This window comes from Lepisosteus oculatus, chromosome 9 (assembly GCF_040954835.1).
Source record: "Lepisosteus oculatus isolate fLepOcu1 chromosome 9, fLepOcu1.hap2, whole genome shotgun sequence".
Classification (NCBI taxonomy): domain Eukaryota; kingdom Metazoa; phylum Chordata; class Actinopteri; order Semionotiformes; family Lepisosteidae; genus Lepisosteus; species Lepisosteus oculatus.
Window position 1 is genome coordinate 34,466,311 of NC_090704.1, and position 13,066 is coordinate 34,479,376.

Consider the following 13,066-nt stretch of genomic DNA (forward strand, 5'->3'; position numbering starts at 1 on the left):
AAAATGTATATCCCATTATTATATTTCCAGATTTGCAGTTAAATGGTGCTGGATAAAAGGACAGAGTCTGATATAATTCTGCACTAAATTATTTAAAGCTATGGTATGTGGAGAAAATGGAAAAAAATCATTAGATATAATATTTTGCTGGCAGTAGGGTGGAATTACACTGGATTTCAATGGACAAAAAACATGTTTGATGTCTGCAACATGTTTTAAATGATATTTTTGATCCTGTCACCACCTGCCTGCATCAGATCAGAATCTTTTGTCTTAGGTAAAGCCTTATTCTATTGTAGAGCACACCATCTGCTAAATAAAATGGGCTTAATTTTCAGTTTTCTGATTTAAAGAGAAATAGTAATAATAGTGCAATACTATAATAATAAATAATAGTTTAAATGCTTGCAGATGTAGAACATCCTCAAAGATTCTCTGAATTTCTGTCCCACTGTCTCAACAGTGATGATGATTCATATTAAATTGTTTTGGGAAGGCTGTTATTATTTCTAAAGCACCCAAAATATTTAAAGCATTATAGTTTCAATCTATAAAAGACTTTTCGTTTAATTAATTTTAGAAAGCATTGCAAATACAAGTATACTGTAGTACTACAAAAGAGTTTCTTTCTCACTGACAATTTTTTTTCATTTTATTAAAGGGATCTGTTATATGCTTGATAACAATACCTGGGAAATATGATTCTTTTTGAAAGCAAAAGCTTATGTCAGCCAATCCTTCCTTTTTTCTTTGTGCATCTGAGAGAGCATCAATATTGAGCAAAGTGCATTGAGTTTTTTTTGTTCAAGGTCACCTAAGTCTTTGGAATGACAGTTCAAACGGTGCTCTTACTAGAGTGTGTTTTCCATGTCAGTGGAGATTATTTCAGGAAGCCAGTGTTATTTCTTGGCAAGATGAATCAATTTTGCCCTGTGTTATTTATAAAGATTATTGTCTTTTTCCCATGAAAAGGAAAACCTTCTGAAGAAACCGCTGTTGCATAACCAGTAAAGGCTATTCAGAGACATATTTCATGCAGCGTCTGACAGAAAAAACGTGGAGCTGCTTCCCAGGTTGTCAAAGATTGTCAATTTGGTTGCTTGTGCTACCTGGAGATGTTAAAATGAACTGAAGGAGGAGAAAACTGTTTCTCAGATTGTTTAATACTGAGTCTCCGTTAGCCCATCTTGGTATCCAGTTCAGGGTCTAACGCTTCCAAAGGGTTGCATTAAAGATAGAGTAGCAAATAATATCCTCTGTCAGATGCACAGTCTTTCTAATGTGTTTAGAGAAGTCTCTTAGTTCCTGAACATATGCATGCTTGTGTTTCTTAGATTATTTTGCACTGGATGACTGATGGTGTGCTGCACCCTGTCAAGACTGGAGTGCTGTCTTATAATGAATAATTTTTAAAGGTGTTGAAATAAGGCAATAGCAAGGTTTCTGCTATAGCATAAGGGGCTGGGGGAGCGGAAGTCCCTGTCAGGAAGCTAATGATTCCATTTCAGTAAACCACTTTCCTGTTCCTTAGTCTCTGTTAATGCAAGCTGGCAAAGTCACCTTGTGTGTGTAGCTAACATTTTGACAGAAGAACAACACTAAAGGGGCTTTAAATGAAGGTTTGTTCCCAACAAATTAAGATTTGTTCTTTGTTTTTGTTATAACTTTTTAAAATAATGTTCAACATTTTTAAAAACAATATTTTCAAAAACATTTTTTTTTGTGGTTGAAGTCAGCAGGAATATATACCAGCTTTATTGTTCGGAAGCATTTTTTCTGGTCTTTTCCAACTATAACCAGAAAACACATTTGCCACATTTAGGGGTTAATATGAAAAATACATGAATACAGTATACAGTATACAGTAGTGATAAACAGGGGGAAAAAAAAGTTATAATTCAGTTTTCATACAGAGAAATTTGTATTTCTGTGCCACATTTAATTTTTCCTTGAAGAGTGCAAAAAGAATAGTGTCAAGCCTCAGTTTTATTTGGGACAGAGTTGACATCTACCTTTGAGGAATAGCTTTGTATACCAGATGAATGTATGGTGTTAGAAAATGCTCTTTGAAACCAGGGAGACTGAATTTAATTTGTGTACCTAATGATTTTAGTTGACAAATGGTGTCAGTCATAGCTGTGCCTTTTCCCGATGATCTGTGGGTTTTGTTGGAAGATTTTGGTTAGATGGCTGTCTGCTCTAAACTGAGGCGATTGAACAGAGAATACTATGCCCAAATGCTTCAAGAGGTGGCTGGAATAATGCAGTACAGCTACAGTACCTACAGTATTAAAATAACTGACAAGCAGCTGGCAGTGAATAGCATACAGTATGTGCATACTTGACTCCTGTTCTAAATCTTAGCACCTTAAAGACACTGACTAATAATTCAGTTAAACTGCATGACTTCAGTTTAACTTGGCAATTACTGAACCTTTGCCAACAAAGACCTGATAAAGGGGCATTAGTGATATTAGCACTAAGTGACTTATCATGTGTTGATGGGAAGGCATTATTGCAAAGATGTCAAAAGATGTTAAAAGACGTGTTGTGATATTCACAAGTTCTCCCTCACAGGGGAAATACAGTATGCCTGTGGAAATGTGAAGAAATTTTCTACACTATTACTGTATTCATAGTGATTCTCAGTGGTGTATGAGTTGATATCTTTAAACATGCATGCTCTTTAACCTTTCAGTATGTTTTTGGACTTTGAGAGGAAACCAGAGCAACCACAGGATATTTATTGTTTATATTAATAATTAGGGTTCAAGCATTGTAGAATGTGACCCATTATTACTGTATGTGTTGCTTTCTCTATCATTTGCATAAAAACCTAAAGGTTTATGATGTGATCTCAAGTTAATACCTTGTAAAACCTGCTGAAGGATAAATATCTGGCTTTTTTTTTGCATACAAAGAAGTTATCAATACTTAGGGGAACTGGAAGAGGTTAAATAGGGAAGAAATGGAATCCCAAGACAGAACATCTGAAAAAAAAACATTTGAGTCTATATTACAATTTACAAGTCTATTTGGGTGATATACAGTACCTATAGAGATTTCAAGCTAATTCTTGTATGTTTAATTTACTAAATTGATTTTCTTACAGTCATCAAGTAAAAATCATCTAGATATGCATCACATTTTAAATAAATTAATTTATTATAGAATACTGTGTGCACAAGGAAGTTGCTTGGAGCAGTTTTAAATAGTCACATTAATATTTTAATTATACTCTGCACAATTAGTCATTGTGGATAATCATAGTTGACTCTTATTATACATACTGTATGATGAATGTATGACCCATTCCATTTAAGTTATTGTATGAGTTTTTTTAATTTGTACTTTGAATTCACCAATTATAGAATTTTAACACTTACTTTAGATGATTGTCAGTATATAAATATGTCAATCATTTTAAACACCTCTAATGTATTTGAGTTTTGTAAAGATAGAGGTTGCTGCTGTAACCTAATAAGAACCACAGTTGTTATTGTGATAGTGAACCCGAACCTTAGGACAAAAATAACAAATGCAAAGGGAAAAATGAAGAGATAGATAGCTGATTTACTCCTCATGCAGTGCTTTATTTCAGCAACCAAAAGGAATGTGTGGCATCTACAGAAATTAAGCAGCTGTTTGATGTATGGGGTTCAGGTGGAATACATCTTATATGCTCTTGCTTATTGCTTCAGTCTTGGATGTAGCACCAGGGATGATATCATACTGTACTGCACATCACATGAAGTTAACCTTAGGTTGGGTTTAGTCCTGACACATATTGCTGAGTGTCAAATTGCTTATTGTAACATAGTGACCACAATTGCTCGCAGTATCAGTGAAAAACAGATATTTATTATAGTTGAATTGCTGAAGGTCAAGTAAAATAATTTTAATTATTAATTGCCAGTAGAAAACTGACATGTGTAAATGATTGGAGTCTGTGCTAGCAAGTGTACAATTTTTGGCTCTTTTGATTCATTTCCTAAACTTGTTTCCTGCTAATACTTCATTTTTAAAGTGATTTTCACCACCGTGCTCAATCATACAATTAACCACATATAATTAGGTAACGTTAAGTATTTGTAGGACCTGCAGTTCCCTGTGTTGTCATAGACAAAGCTGCCCATCATTGTCTCTCAGTATGACACTTAGCAGCCAAGTCCGCTGATTGGCATTTTAGCTCAGCTTCATCTTTTATGGATTAACATAATCTTTTTTCACTGCTTAAATATGCGTTTTACACCAAAACCTTTAGTGTCAGGGCTCTCCAGGACAAGGATTAGAAACCACAGCAATGCATGAATGCTTGAATTTGACATTTTTCCTTGGATAGTATCATGGATGAAAAATGTTTAGGTGTTTCAGCAAGGAACATTTTAAGACAAAGATGATGAATTCAGATAATGAAACATGAATGTACTTTTCATTTCCTCTAATAAAAAGATATAGGCTATTTGTTTAATTAATTTAAATAAAAATGTCTTTGGTTAGTCCTCTGTTTTTTTTACTTAGTAAATTAATTCAACATTGTTTTTTTGGCTTTTCTTCTGTCTTTTTTGTTTACTATTTCATAAACAATTTAATTTAAATGCCTTCCATCCTCCTCTTCATACTTCAGACTGAACAGTATTCAGGTAAAAAGAAAAGTCATTAAGATAACTTCTGGTTAACTACCTGGTCATCTTGAGCACAGGTGTCATGAGAAAGATGTCATTTTTACTCATGACTAATTCCCATTTCATGAATTTGTGTATGTAAATACAGCACAAGGACATAGGTCAGCTGGAGATTTACGGTATAATGAAATGACAGAACAAAAATGCTTCCCAGTGACACCTTGCCATAGTGGTGAAATCTGACAAGCAAAGAAAAAAAAACATTCAGAAAACTTTTGTAAAGTGGAACTCTACTCTCTTGAATTGAGGATATACACATATATATATCCACCACTTTTATTCTGTTGCTCTTTTATAGCTTTAAAATAATCTGAACCTGTGCAATTGAATGTTAGTAGTGATGTCACAGGGCTCATGTGGTATACTGTAAGCCTGTAATGGTAGTATGAACCTGTGCAGCTTGAAAGAGATTGTTGGGTCACATGACCAGTCTTTTGGCTTACTGGATTGGTTTGCCTGCCTACTGTTTATGCTGTGTGGCTTCAGGTCACTGGGAGATGCCTGGGGGAGGACCATGAATGAGCTACTGTACACTTGCAGCACATGTTGCTTGTGAGCTAATCATGAGTAAATAAAGCTCAGTGTTTTAGCATGTACAATCTTATATCAATGCACTAATGCATATATCATTGTGAAAACATAGGATATACATTTACAGTGAATAAACTAGTTACATTAATCTGTTTCTGTGCCTCTGAAAGAAAAGGTTAACACTTTGAAATCAATTGAAAATCAGTATTAACAAATACATTGACTTTTTGTGTGTTAGCCAAGACATTTGTATACTGTATTTCAGGCATTAAACCTGTGAAAATTCTTGAAAAAGTCTGTAAATGCCTCAGGTTCAAAAGCCACAAAAATGAAAACGGGGACCAGGAGCTACTATTATTTGCTTATTGAATAGAATTGTTTCAGACATCAGTCTGTAACAATAATAATATGGGATAGTAATGCAATGTGATATGTAGCCCACAAGATTGTAAACTGTTGCAGAGACTGTAATAGCAGCTGACCTGTGAGCAAAGATAGGGTTATCCTGGGGGATACTTTTTTAATTAATTAAATTATTGGTGGTGGTTAATTCCACATTCATCAATGGGGCTAATTAGTCTAGAAAGGGTTTTCACAGGGTCAGTGGTGGCAGTAGTCTTGGAAGACCTGCTTTTAGAGTCTTTCTATTGGAAACAAAAGTAAAGCCTCCATCACTGCCAACACTCCAACATTGCCATTGTGATTGTTTTCTATGCTGAGATCTCTAGAGCCACCTTATTTAAGTGTGGAGTCTTTTCTCATTTAATGGTTGTATGTTTTAAATATTAGGATTTTTTGTATGGAGGAATAAGCATGAGTAAGTATGATTGTAATCATGACAAGTCAAAGCAGCCTCCCAAATTAATTAAATACAAGGTGGAAAAATAATTTTAATGGTGATTATAACCATTTGGTCTGCATCTGCAGGATGAGAATCTCAATGCAGTTATTATCTGACATATTCATATGTCAGACATTACACACATTCAACATCAAAAAAGAAAAAGGAAAAGAAGTATTAAGGACCCAGAGGGGGTTAGTAACTAGAAAAGGCTACATGTTGTGACCAGTTCACAGGGAATGAATTGCTAAATAACTGATAAAAAATAAAACATGTTATACCAATCACGCATAACATGGTTATATAGAAATATTGAAACATGTATCCAAACTGACCTGCAAAAATGCAATATTCAATTATGTAAGTGTTTCTAATAAGATATAATAGAAAGTCAAAACATATGTTCCCTCTAACATACAGTAGCTATGTCCTATTTCTTTGACTCATTGCCTTTCGATGAGGAAAGATGTAGATCTGGCTGCTTTTACATTTTTCTTGCTTAAAACTGACTGAAAAACCAAAAGAATTTAGATTTGACAGGATATGGAGATGAATGGTTCTTAAAGAAAAACAGAATTGCCTCTATATCTGTGGTTGGCTGTGTTGATTTCTTTCACTCATTGCAGAAATATTTACAGAGCACATACAAAAATTGAGTGGTTTGAAATGCCAATATTTCTCCTTTAATGGAATCATGAGTACTAATGTTGTCTAGTATAAATTATTGCGTTTTGGGTGTGAGAAGCTTTTTTGTCAAGGCTTTTGTGTCCTTTAAAAAGTGAAGTCAGCTAGTAAGAAATCAGTTTTTAAAACTGCTTTTTAAAGACAAAGTTGTCTTGTTTTGTAATAGTAACACATATTAAGTAATAATAACTACTTTATTTAGACAACTGTATGTTTCTTCATTCAAATGTATTAATGTGTCATGGTGAATTATTATTAGCATAGTCCCACCACAATCGTCTTGAGGAGAAATTAAATTCAAAGTTCTGTAGAATCACCCTAAAAAAATCATCCTTATGTCTGAGACATGGGGTAATCATTGTGCTTATCACTGGGATTCACATACTATATGCAGACACATTTCTGTGTTGTTTTGAATCCCACATGGACAACTCTAAAACACTGAACATTTGTGGATAGTCATAAACCATAATACATTTTCAAAATCCCCTTGATTTATTTTATCCATTTAAATTATATTATATTTAATTTCAAAGAACTGTAAAGCACGTATTTCTCCACAGTCCTCTGGGAAATAAACTGTAGATAGAGCCTGAAGCCAAAAGTGCCTACTGCTGAGTGAAGTTTTATTACCGGTATGACTCCTGTCTTCAAGGATATTCTGCAGTCTTTGTTTATACACTTAATACGCAGAGTTGGCTGTCTTCCTTCTTATAAAATGTATTTTTTCACTATGGAAAGAAGAACAGAACATTGGCGTAAAACTGATCAGTTATTTCTCTGTAAGAACCTTTGGACATTGTTTGGTGTATACAATTATAAAATTAAAACAATTCAAGTAGGTAGCTGCGTCAGCATGCATAGGGTGCAAAGCAACAAGTAAAGGTTTATTCCATGCTGAAAAGAGAAGAAAATAAACACAATGTTTCTTTTCCTATTTTGTGTTCCTTTTCTTCTCTTTTCAGCATGAAATAAACCTTTACTTGTTCCTTTGCAAATTAAAACGATGTTTATATTGCCAAGGTTCTTATGCCAAGTAAACACTATCTGGGAGATTCTCTCTTATCCCACTTCCCAACTTTTATTTCACTTCAAAACTTGCTATTGCTAGTTCTTCTTTTGAAATTATTAGTGTTTCTGTAATGACTTAAGTGCCATAACAGCCTTTGTTCTGGTCCAGAAGAGTTGAGGACCCTGCCGTGTTTTCACTAAAATATGTAATATCAAAACTCTCTGAGTGAAGTCTGGACCACATGGAGCTATAATGATGCAGGGATAACAATGTACTCTCACTGGTGTCCAGCCCATTCCAGCCCATCCATTCCCAGAAGTGCTCAGCCAGTGGTCTAGCACAGCTTGTGAAATCGTTGTCACAGTCAGCTAATGACATAACCTAGATTTGAGCCAGTGAGATGGTTCAGGTTATGCCCTTGAACAACTGTCTGTAGACACTTAGGAGAAGACACTTGGGCAGTCCATAGATTTAAATCCCTGTACTGCCACACCTTTGCTGCTGCTGTGAAATTCCCTTGTTTATTTCATTGTGTAACTATTGTTAATTAAACTGTGTGTGTTCACCAATGGTATTGTTTTCAAAGTTTATGGAATGCTTATTTATAATTAGGTGCAGCAGTGAAGGTTCCCAGTGAATTACCTTTGCAACAGATAATACAACTGCAGAAGACAACTTAGCATAAAATGGAACTAATCCACTCACGCCTACTGTATATCTGGTTACTTGACCTTGTCTGTTATGAAAAGCTGGGTACTGACTGTACTGATTCACTTTGGGGAAAAGTGAACACGTACAGTATATTCATGTGTGCAATTTGGTAGCTTTTGCACTCAACAGCCATTTACTGTTGACATTGTACCAGAATGAGACTTACTGTATCCCAGTTACTCAGCAGTGAATGGTTTTATTCTTTACTTCTGCTTTACAGTAAATGTTTGTTTTTAGCCACCTTGAGAAATGTTTGTTTTTCCCCTCTGACCATTGGAAAACAATCCTGGGTTATTTCACTATGCCCCAGAACAGTGAAAAGGCACTGAACTATCCTGATGTTATTTGTATAGGGTCACATTGCATGACCAAAGGAAGCCATTTTACACAAGTCAAGTGAAAAAGCATGTGAAAGCACATTTTCCTTGATGAACTTTTGCAGATATCGAGTTTTTCATTTTGTGAAAAAAACGTTTTCCATCTGTTAAAAACAATTATAACTTTTAAACCAAATGATCCAATTACGTTTTTTTTTCTTCATTTTCACACAATGACTAGTCCAAATGATGTGCTCAGAACAAAATTGAAAACCCCAAGCTGTTCATGTACTGTTAATGCATCATGCAAGATCCATGTCTTTTTTAGAAGTTAATCTTTTGTCTTGATTTCAGCATTGTTCCTTTTAGTTTTTTATATTGTTAACACAGTCATTTGTAAATTTCCATCTGATTCGGTTAGAGCCCTTTCAAAATCATTGTACTCTCATTAAACACTACCTCCCACGACCATCAGAGTCAGTAGGAAATAATGTAGCAGGAGTCTGATGCAGTTATTAGCATTTTGTTTACAAGCATGAAAGCTGTTAGGGTTAGATCACATACTGTACAGTACCAATAAGCAAATGTGAAGATGTTATCACTTTATAGGGCTTGTCTCATGCTGGGTATTTGTTTTTCCATTATGTAAAATAAACAGATTTCACTGTCTCATAACCCATTCCATAGTTTTCTTTATCTGACATTTTTTACCTGTTTATTTTTCCAACATCACCTTAGTCTTTTGATGTGCTCTGAGATAAACTGAAGGGCTTTTGTCCCTTTTCCAAGCAAAGCAGGATGTTTGATGCAAATGGAGAGTCTCTGGATGGCTTCCTTTGTTGTAAATTGGGCTCTGAGCATTAAGATTTTCAGTACCTGCTGGTTGATAGACATGCAGGGAATCTAATTTGTTGAGATCTGAGCAGCTATATGCCTCAGAGGAGTGTCTCCTGCTTTTTTGCAGCAGAACCCCAGGTGTTCCACAGCTTTAAGTTCTGATTAATATTTAATAATATACCCAACTTTGCTGATCTAAGGTATGTTTTTTAAAAATAACTAAGAAACAAACAGCCCTGGAACCAACTGAAGATGAATCTCTACAGAATTTCAATTAGTTTTCTTGTTTTATTAATGCCCTGTGATGTTATAGACATATAACACATACACATTATTATGGACAGTTAACAGATTTCATCATCGTGTGATACGATGTACAAAGGAGCAAATAAAAGTTAATTCCACACTGAAAAGTAGACAGAATAAACGTTTCGGCTGTTGAGCCCTCTTCAGGTGTCACCCACCTGAATGCACACTGATACAGCTCCCCATTCAGATTTCATTATCTCTGACAAACACTGTAAGTATTTAAGAACATTCTGAATTTGTATTGTATCTCAGAGTCATACTTTGGAAAATGTCATTTAAATAATTATTAATTAATAATTAATAATTATTATTATTATTATTATTATTATTATTATTATTAATAATAATAATAATAATAATAATAATTGTTGCTTACACTTATAAAGTGCTTTTCTGGACACTCCACTCAAAGCGCTTTACAGGTAATAGGGACTCCCCACCACCACCACTACCAATGTGCAGCATCCACCTGGATGATGCAACGGCAGCCATAGTGCGTCAGAACGCTCACCACACATCAACTATCAGTGGGGAGGAGAGCAGAGTAATGAAGTCAATTCATAGATGGAGATTATTAGGAGGCCATGGTTGGTGAGAGACAATAGGACATTTAATAGACATATTAAGTTGATTTTTATAGAGTATTATTATTTTATTAATTTTCTTTAATTTAAATAAGAAAGTAATTCTTATTGGGTCCGACTTGAGATGGTGAGATGGTAATTTGACATCTGGAACATTTCCAGAAACCAACATGCTCATTGGAAACTTACAGACTGTTTTATTTAACATTTTCTTTCTTTTAACATTTGGAAATACCACTGTTAATTTGATTTAAACATTTTTAAGACATCCATGAGTTTTCACATTGAAAGTCCATGCAGTGCCTACAGGAAAAGTAAGGATTGATTGGAGTGGAGTAAAGCTCTCACCAGAATTTGCAAACTGAGTGACACTTGCCTTGGAAGAGTATCTTCTCTGTTGAAGATACCTTGACCCTCTCAAACCCACCTGTCTTGACCATGCACTTGGTGAATCACATGGCCAGCCAGTGTCATGAATTAGAAGTGCAAGGCTTGCACACTAAACACGTTCCTTGTCGAGTGACCAAGCCATATTCTGTATTGTTGAGATATTATTCTCCAGTTCTCTTAATCATGTTGATAAACTTGAAGTGCTAAAGGGAGGAAACAATTAAAATCTTTTGGCTTAATCTTGTCAACGCACAAACTCAATGTGACATTGTTAAGGTTTTGTAAACTGAATTTTTCAAAGTAAATTGTGTACTAATCCTTCATTATAGATGTTTATATTTTATTTTATAAACTGCAATCAAAAAGTGAAGTGGTTAGAGTAGATTATGTAGATTACAAGGCACTTCAGGAATTTCAAGGTGATGTACAAAGGGAAAATAAACAAGCTTCTGACATCCATTATTTTTGGATGTTGAAATGAAAAACTGGATTTACCCAGCTCTATGTGCACATTCTTTGTAATTAAGGTGGTGTCTTGGTTTGGAACACAGTGTTTACTATTCTAATTTTAGTATTGGAAGAAATCTTGGCTGCTGCACAAGTCTGTGGTGTAAATCATATTACATTTCATCCTACTTGATAACCTCCATCCGGTGTTTGCTTGCTTATTATTAACCAGACATGACAGAGATTATGTGATTTGAAAGCCCAGTGCAAAATCAGAGGAGATGTAATAAAATTACAAAAAGACAAATACAAACTAGATTCACATTATCAGAAAGTGATGTTTAGAAACAGAACTGGAATTTGGGTTTTTGATCTCGGATCTATTAGTGTCAATATGCCCGATATTGAATTCATTTGGTTGTGAGAGAATAGTTACCTTTCACATTCTTTGACATGGTTAATGTTTTACTTGTATCAGGGGAATGTTTATATCCCTGTTTATTTAAATGTAAGTCCTTCTTTGCAGTATGTGTTGGCAATGGCTACACAGAACCTAAGGGAAAATGGAGTGCATTATTCCTTGTCCTGTTAAGGATGTTCACACTGAAGACACCATTGTTACATCAGATGGTGCTTTTTATTAACAGGATTCCATGTTTTCTTACTAAACTAGTGCAGAATTTCCAAATGTGAAGAAAGTCCTCAGAATATATGGATGAACTTTAAAAATATGTAAATCCATTCCTTTGGCTTCTATTACCTCCACCATTTTTTTCATAATGGAACTGCCATTTTAAAATATTATCCCTGATGCTTGTGGCCAACTGAATTTGATTATGTGGGTTTTATGTACATCTTGTTAGTAGCTAATATAACCCTTAACCCAAATTACTGTGCTGATTTACCTATAGAAGGGAAACAGTGGCTATCTAATCCCAAATATACCCAGGGAATCTAACAAATCCTAACACTGCTGTGTCAATTCTGATGTTTCCCAGATTGGAGAACTAATACCAGCAGTAACCCAAGGAATTCCTACTCTTTTCTGAATGAGGAACCAAACAAATACCAGCCCTATGCTGGGAAATCAATCCTATTGTTCCCTACTTTAGGAACCCCTAATTTTCCGTTTTGGGGAATTTGACTAATCCCAATACAGTACTATCCAGGGTAATCTAACTAATCCCTACATTACCATGGGAATCCTTACACTTTAATATTTGTGGAACCTAATTAATCCTAGCAATGCCATATGAATCCTTACTCTTCCCTGCTTGGAGAATCCAACTCATCCAAATAATTATATGAGGAATTGCTTCTTGAGGAAAACTGTCACAGTGAGATAGTAACATGACCTAGGCCCAGGCTGGTGACATCCAGTCCAACCCTGATTACCTTTATTTCCACCCTTAGGAGCTATATTCTTTTCTACTATTATATACTGACATGATTTGTTTTGTGTTTGTGGCTATTGTGTGTGGCAATAGCACTCTGGTACTCTGGCATCAAAAGGTACTCATCTGCTGCCACAGCAGCTTCAGATTATTTGATTTGTGGGAGGAAAGTTAATTTGTTTGAGTCTGGGTTAACTGTAGCCAGATTGGCTGTGAGTGTGAAGGTCCTTGAAAATCCACAATAATACAGAAAGCAAAGAAATGGGCACACAGTAAAAGCAAAGGAAGTCAAGGTAACAGCACAGAATGATTCATTCAGATTAG

The 13,066-nt window shown here is 35.0% G+C and overlaps 1 protein-coding gene across 2 annotated transcripts in view; it reads left to right on the forward strand.

Moving 5' to 3' along the window:
* The window catches only part of ca10a (carbonic anhydrase Xa), a 234,415-nt gene that overhangs the window by 35,066 nt on the left and 186,283 nt on the right, over positions 1-13,066 (forward strand). The window lies entirely within an intron of this gene.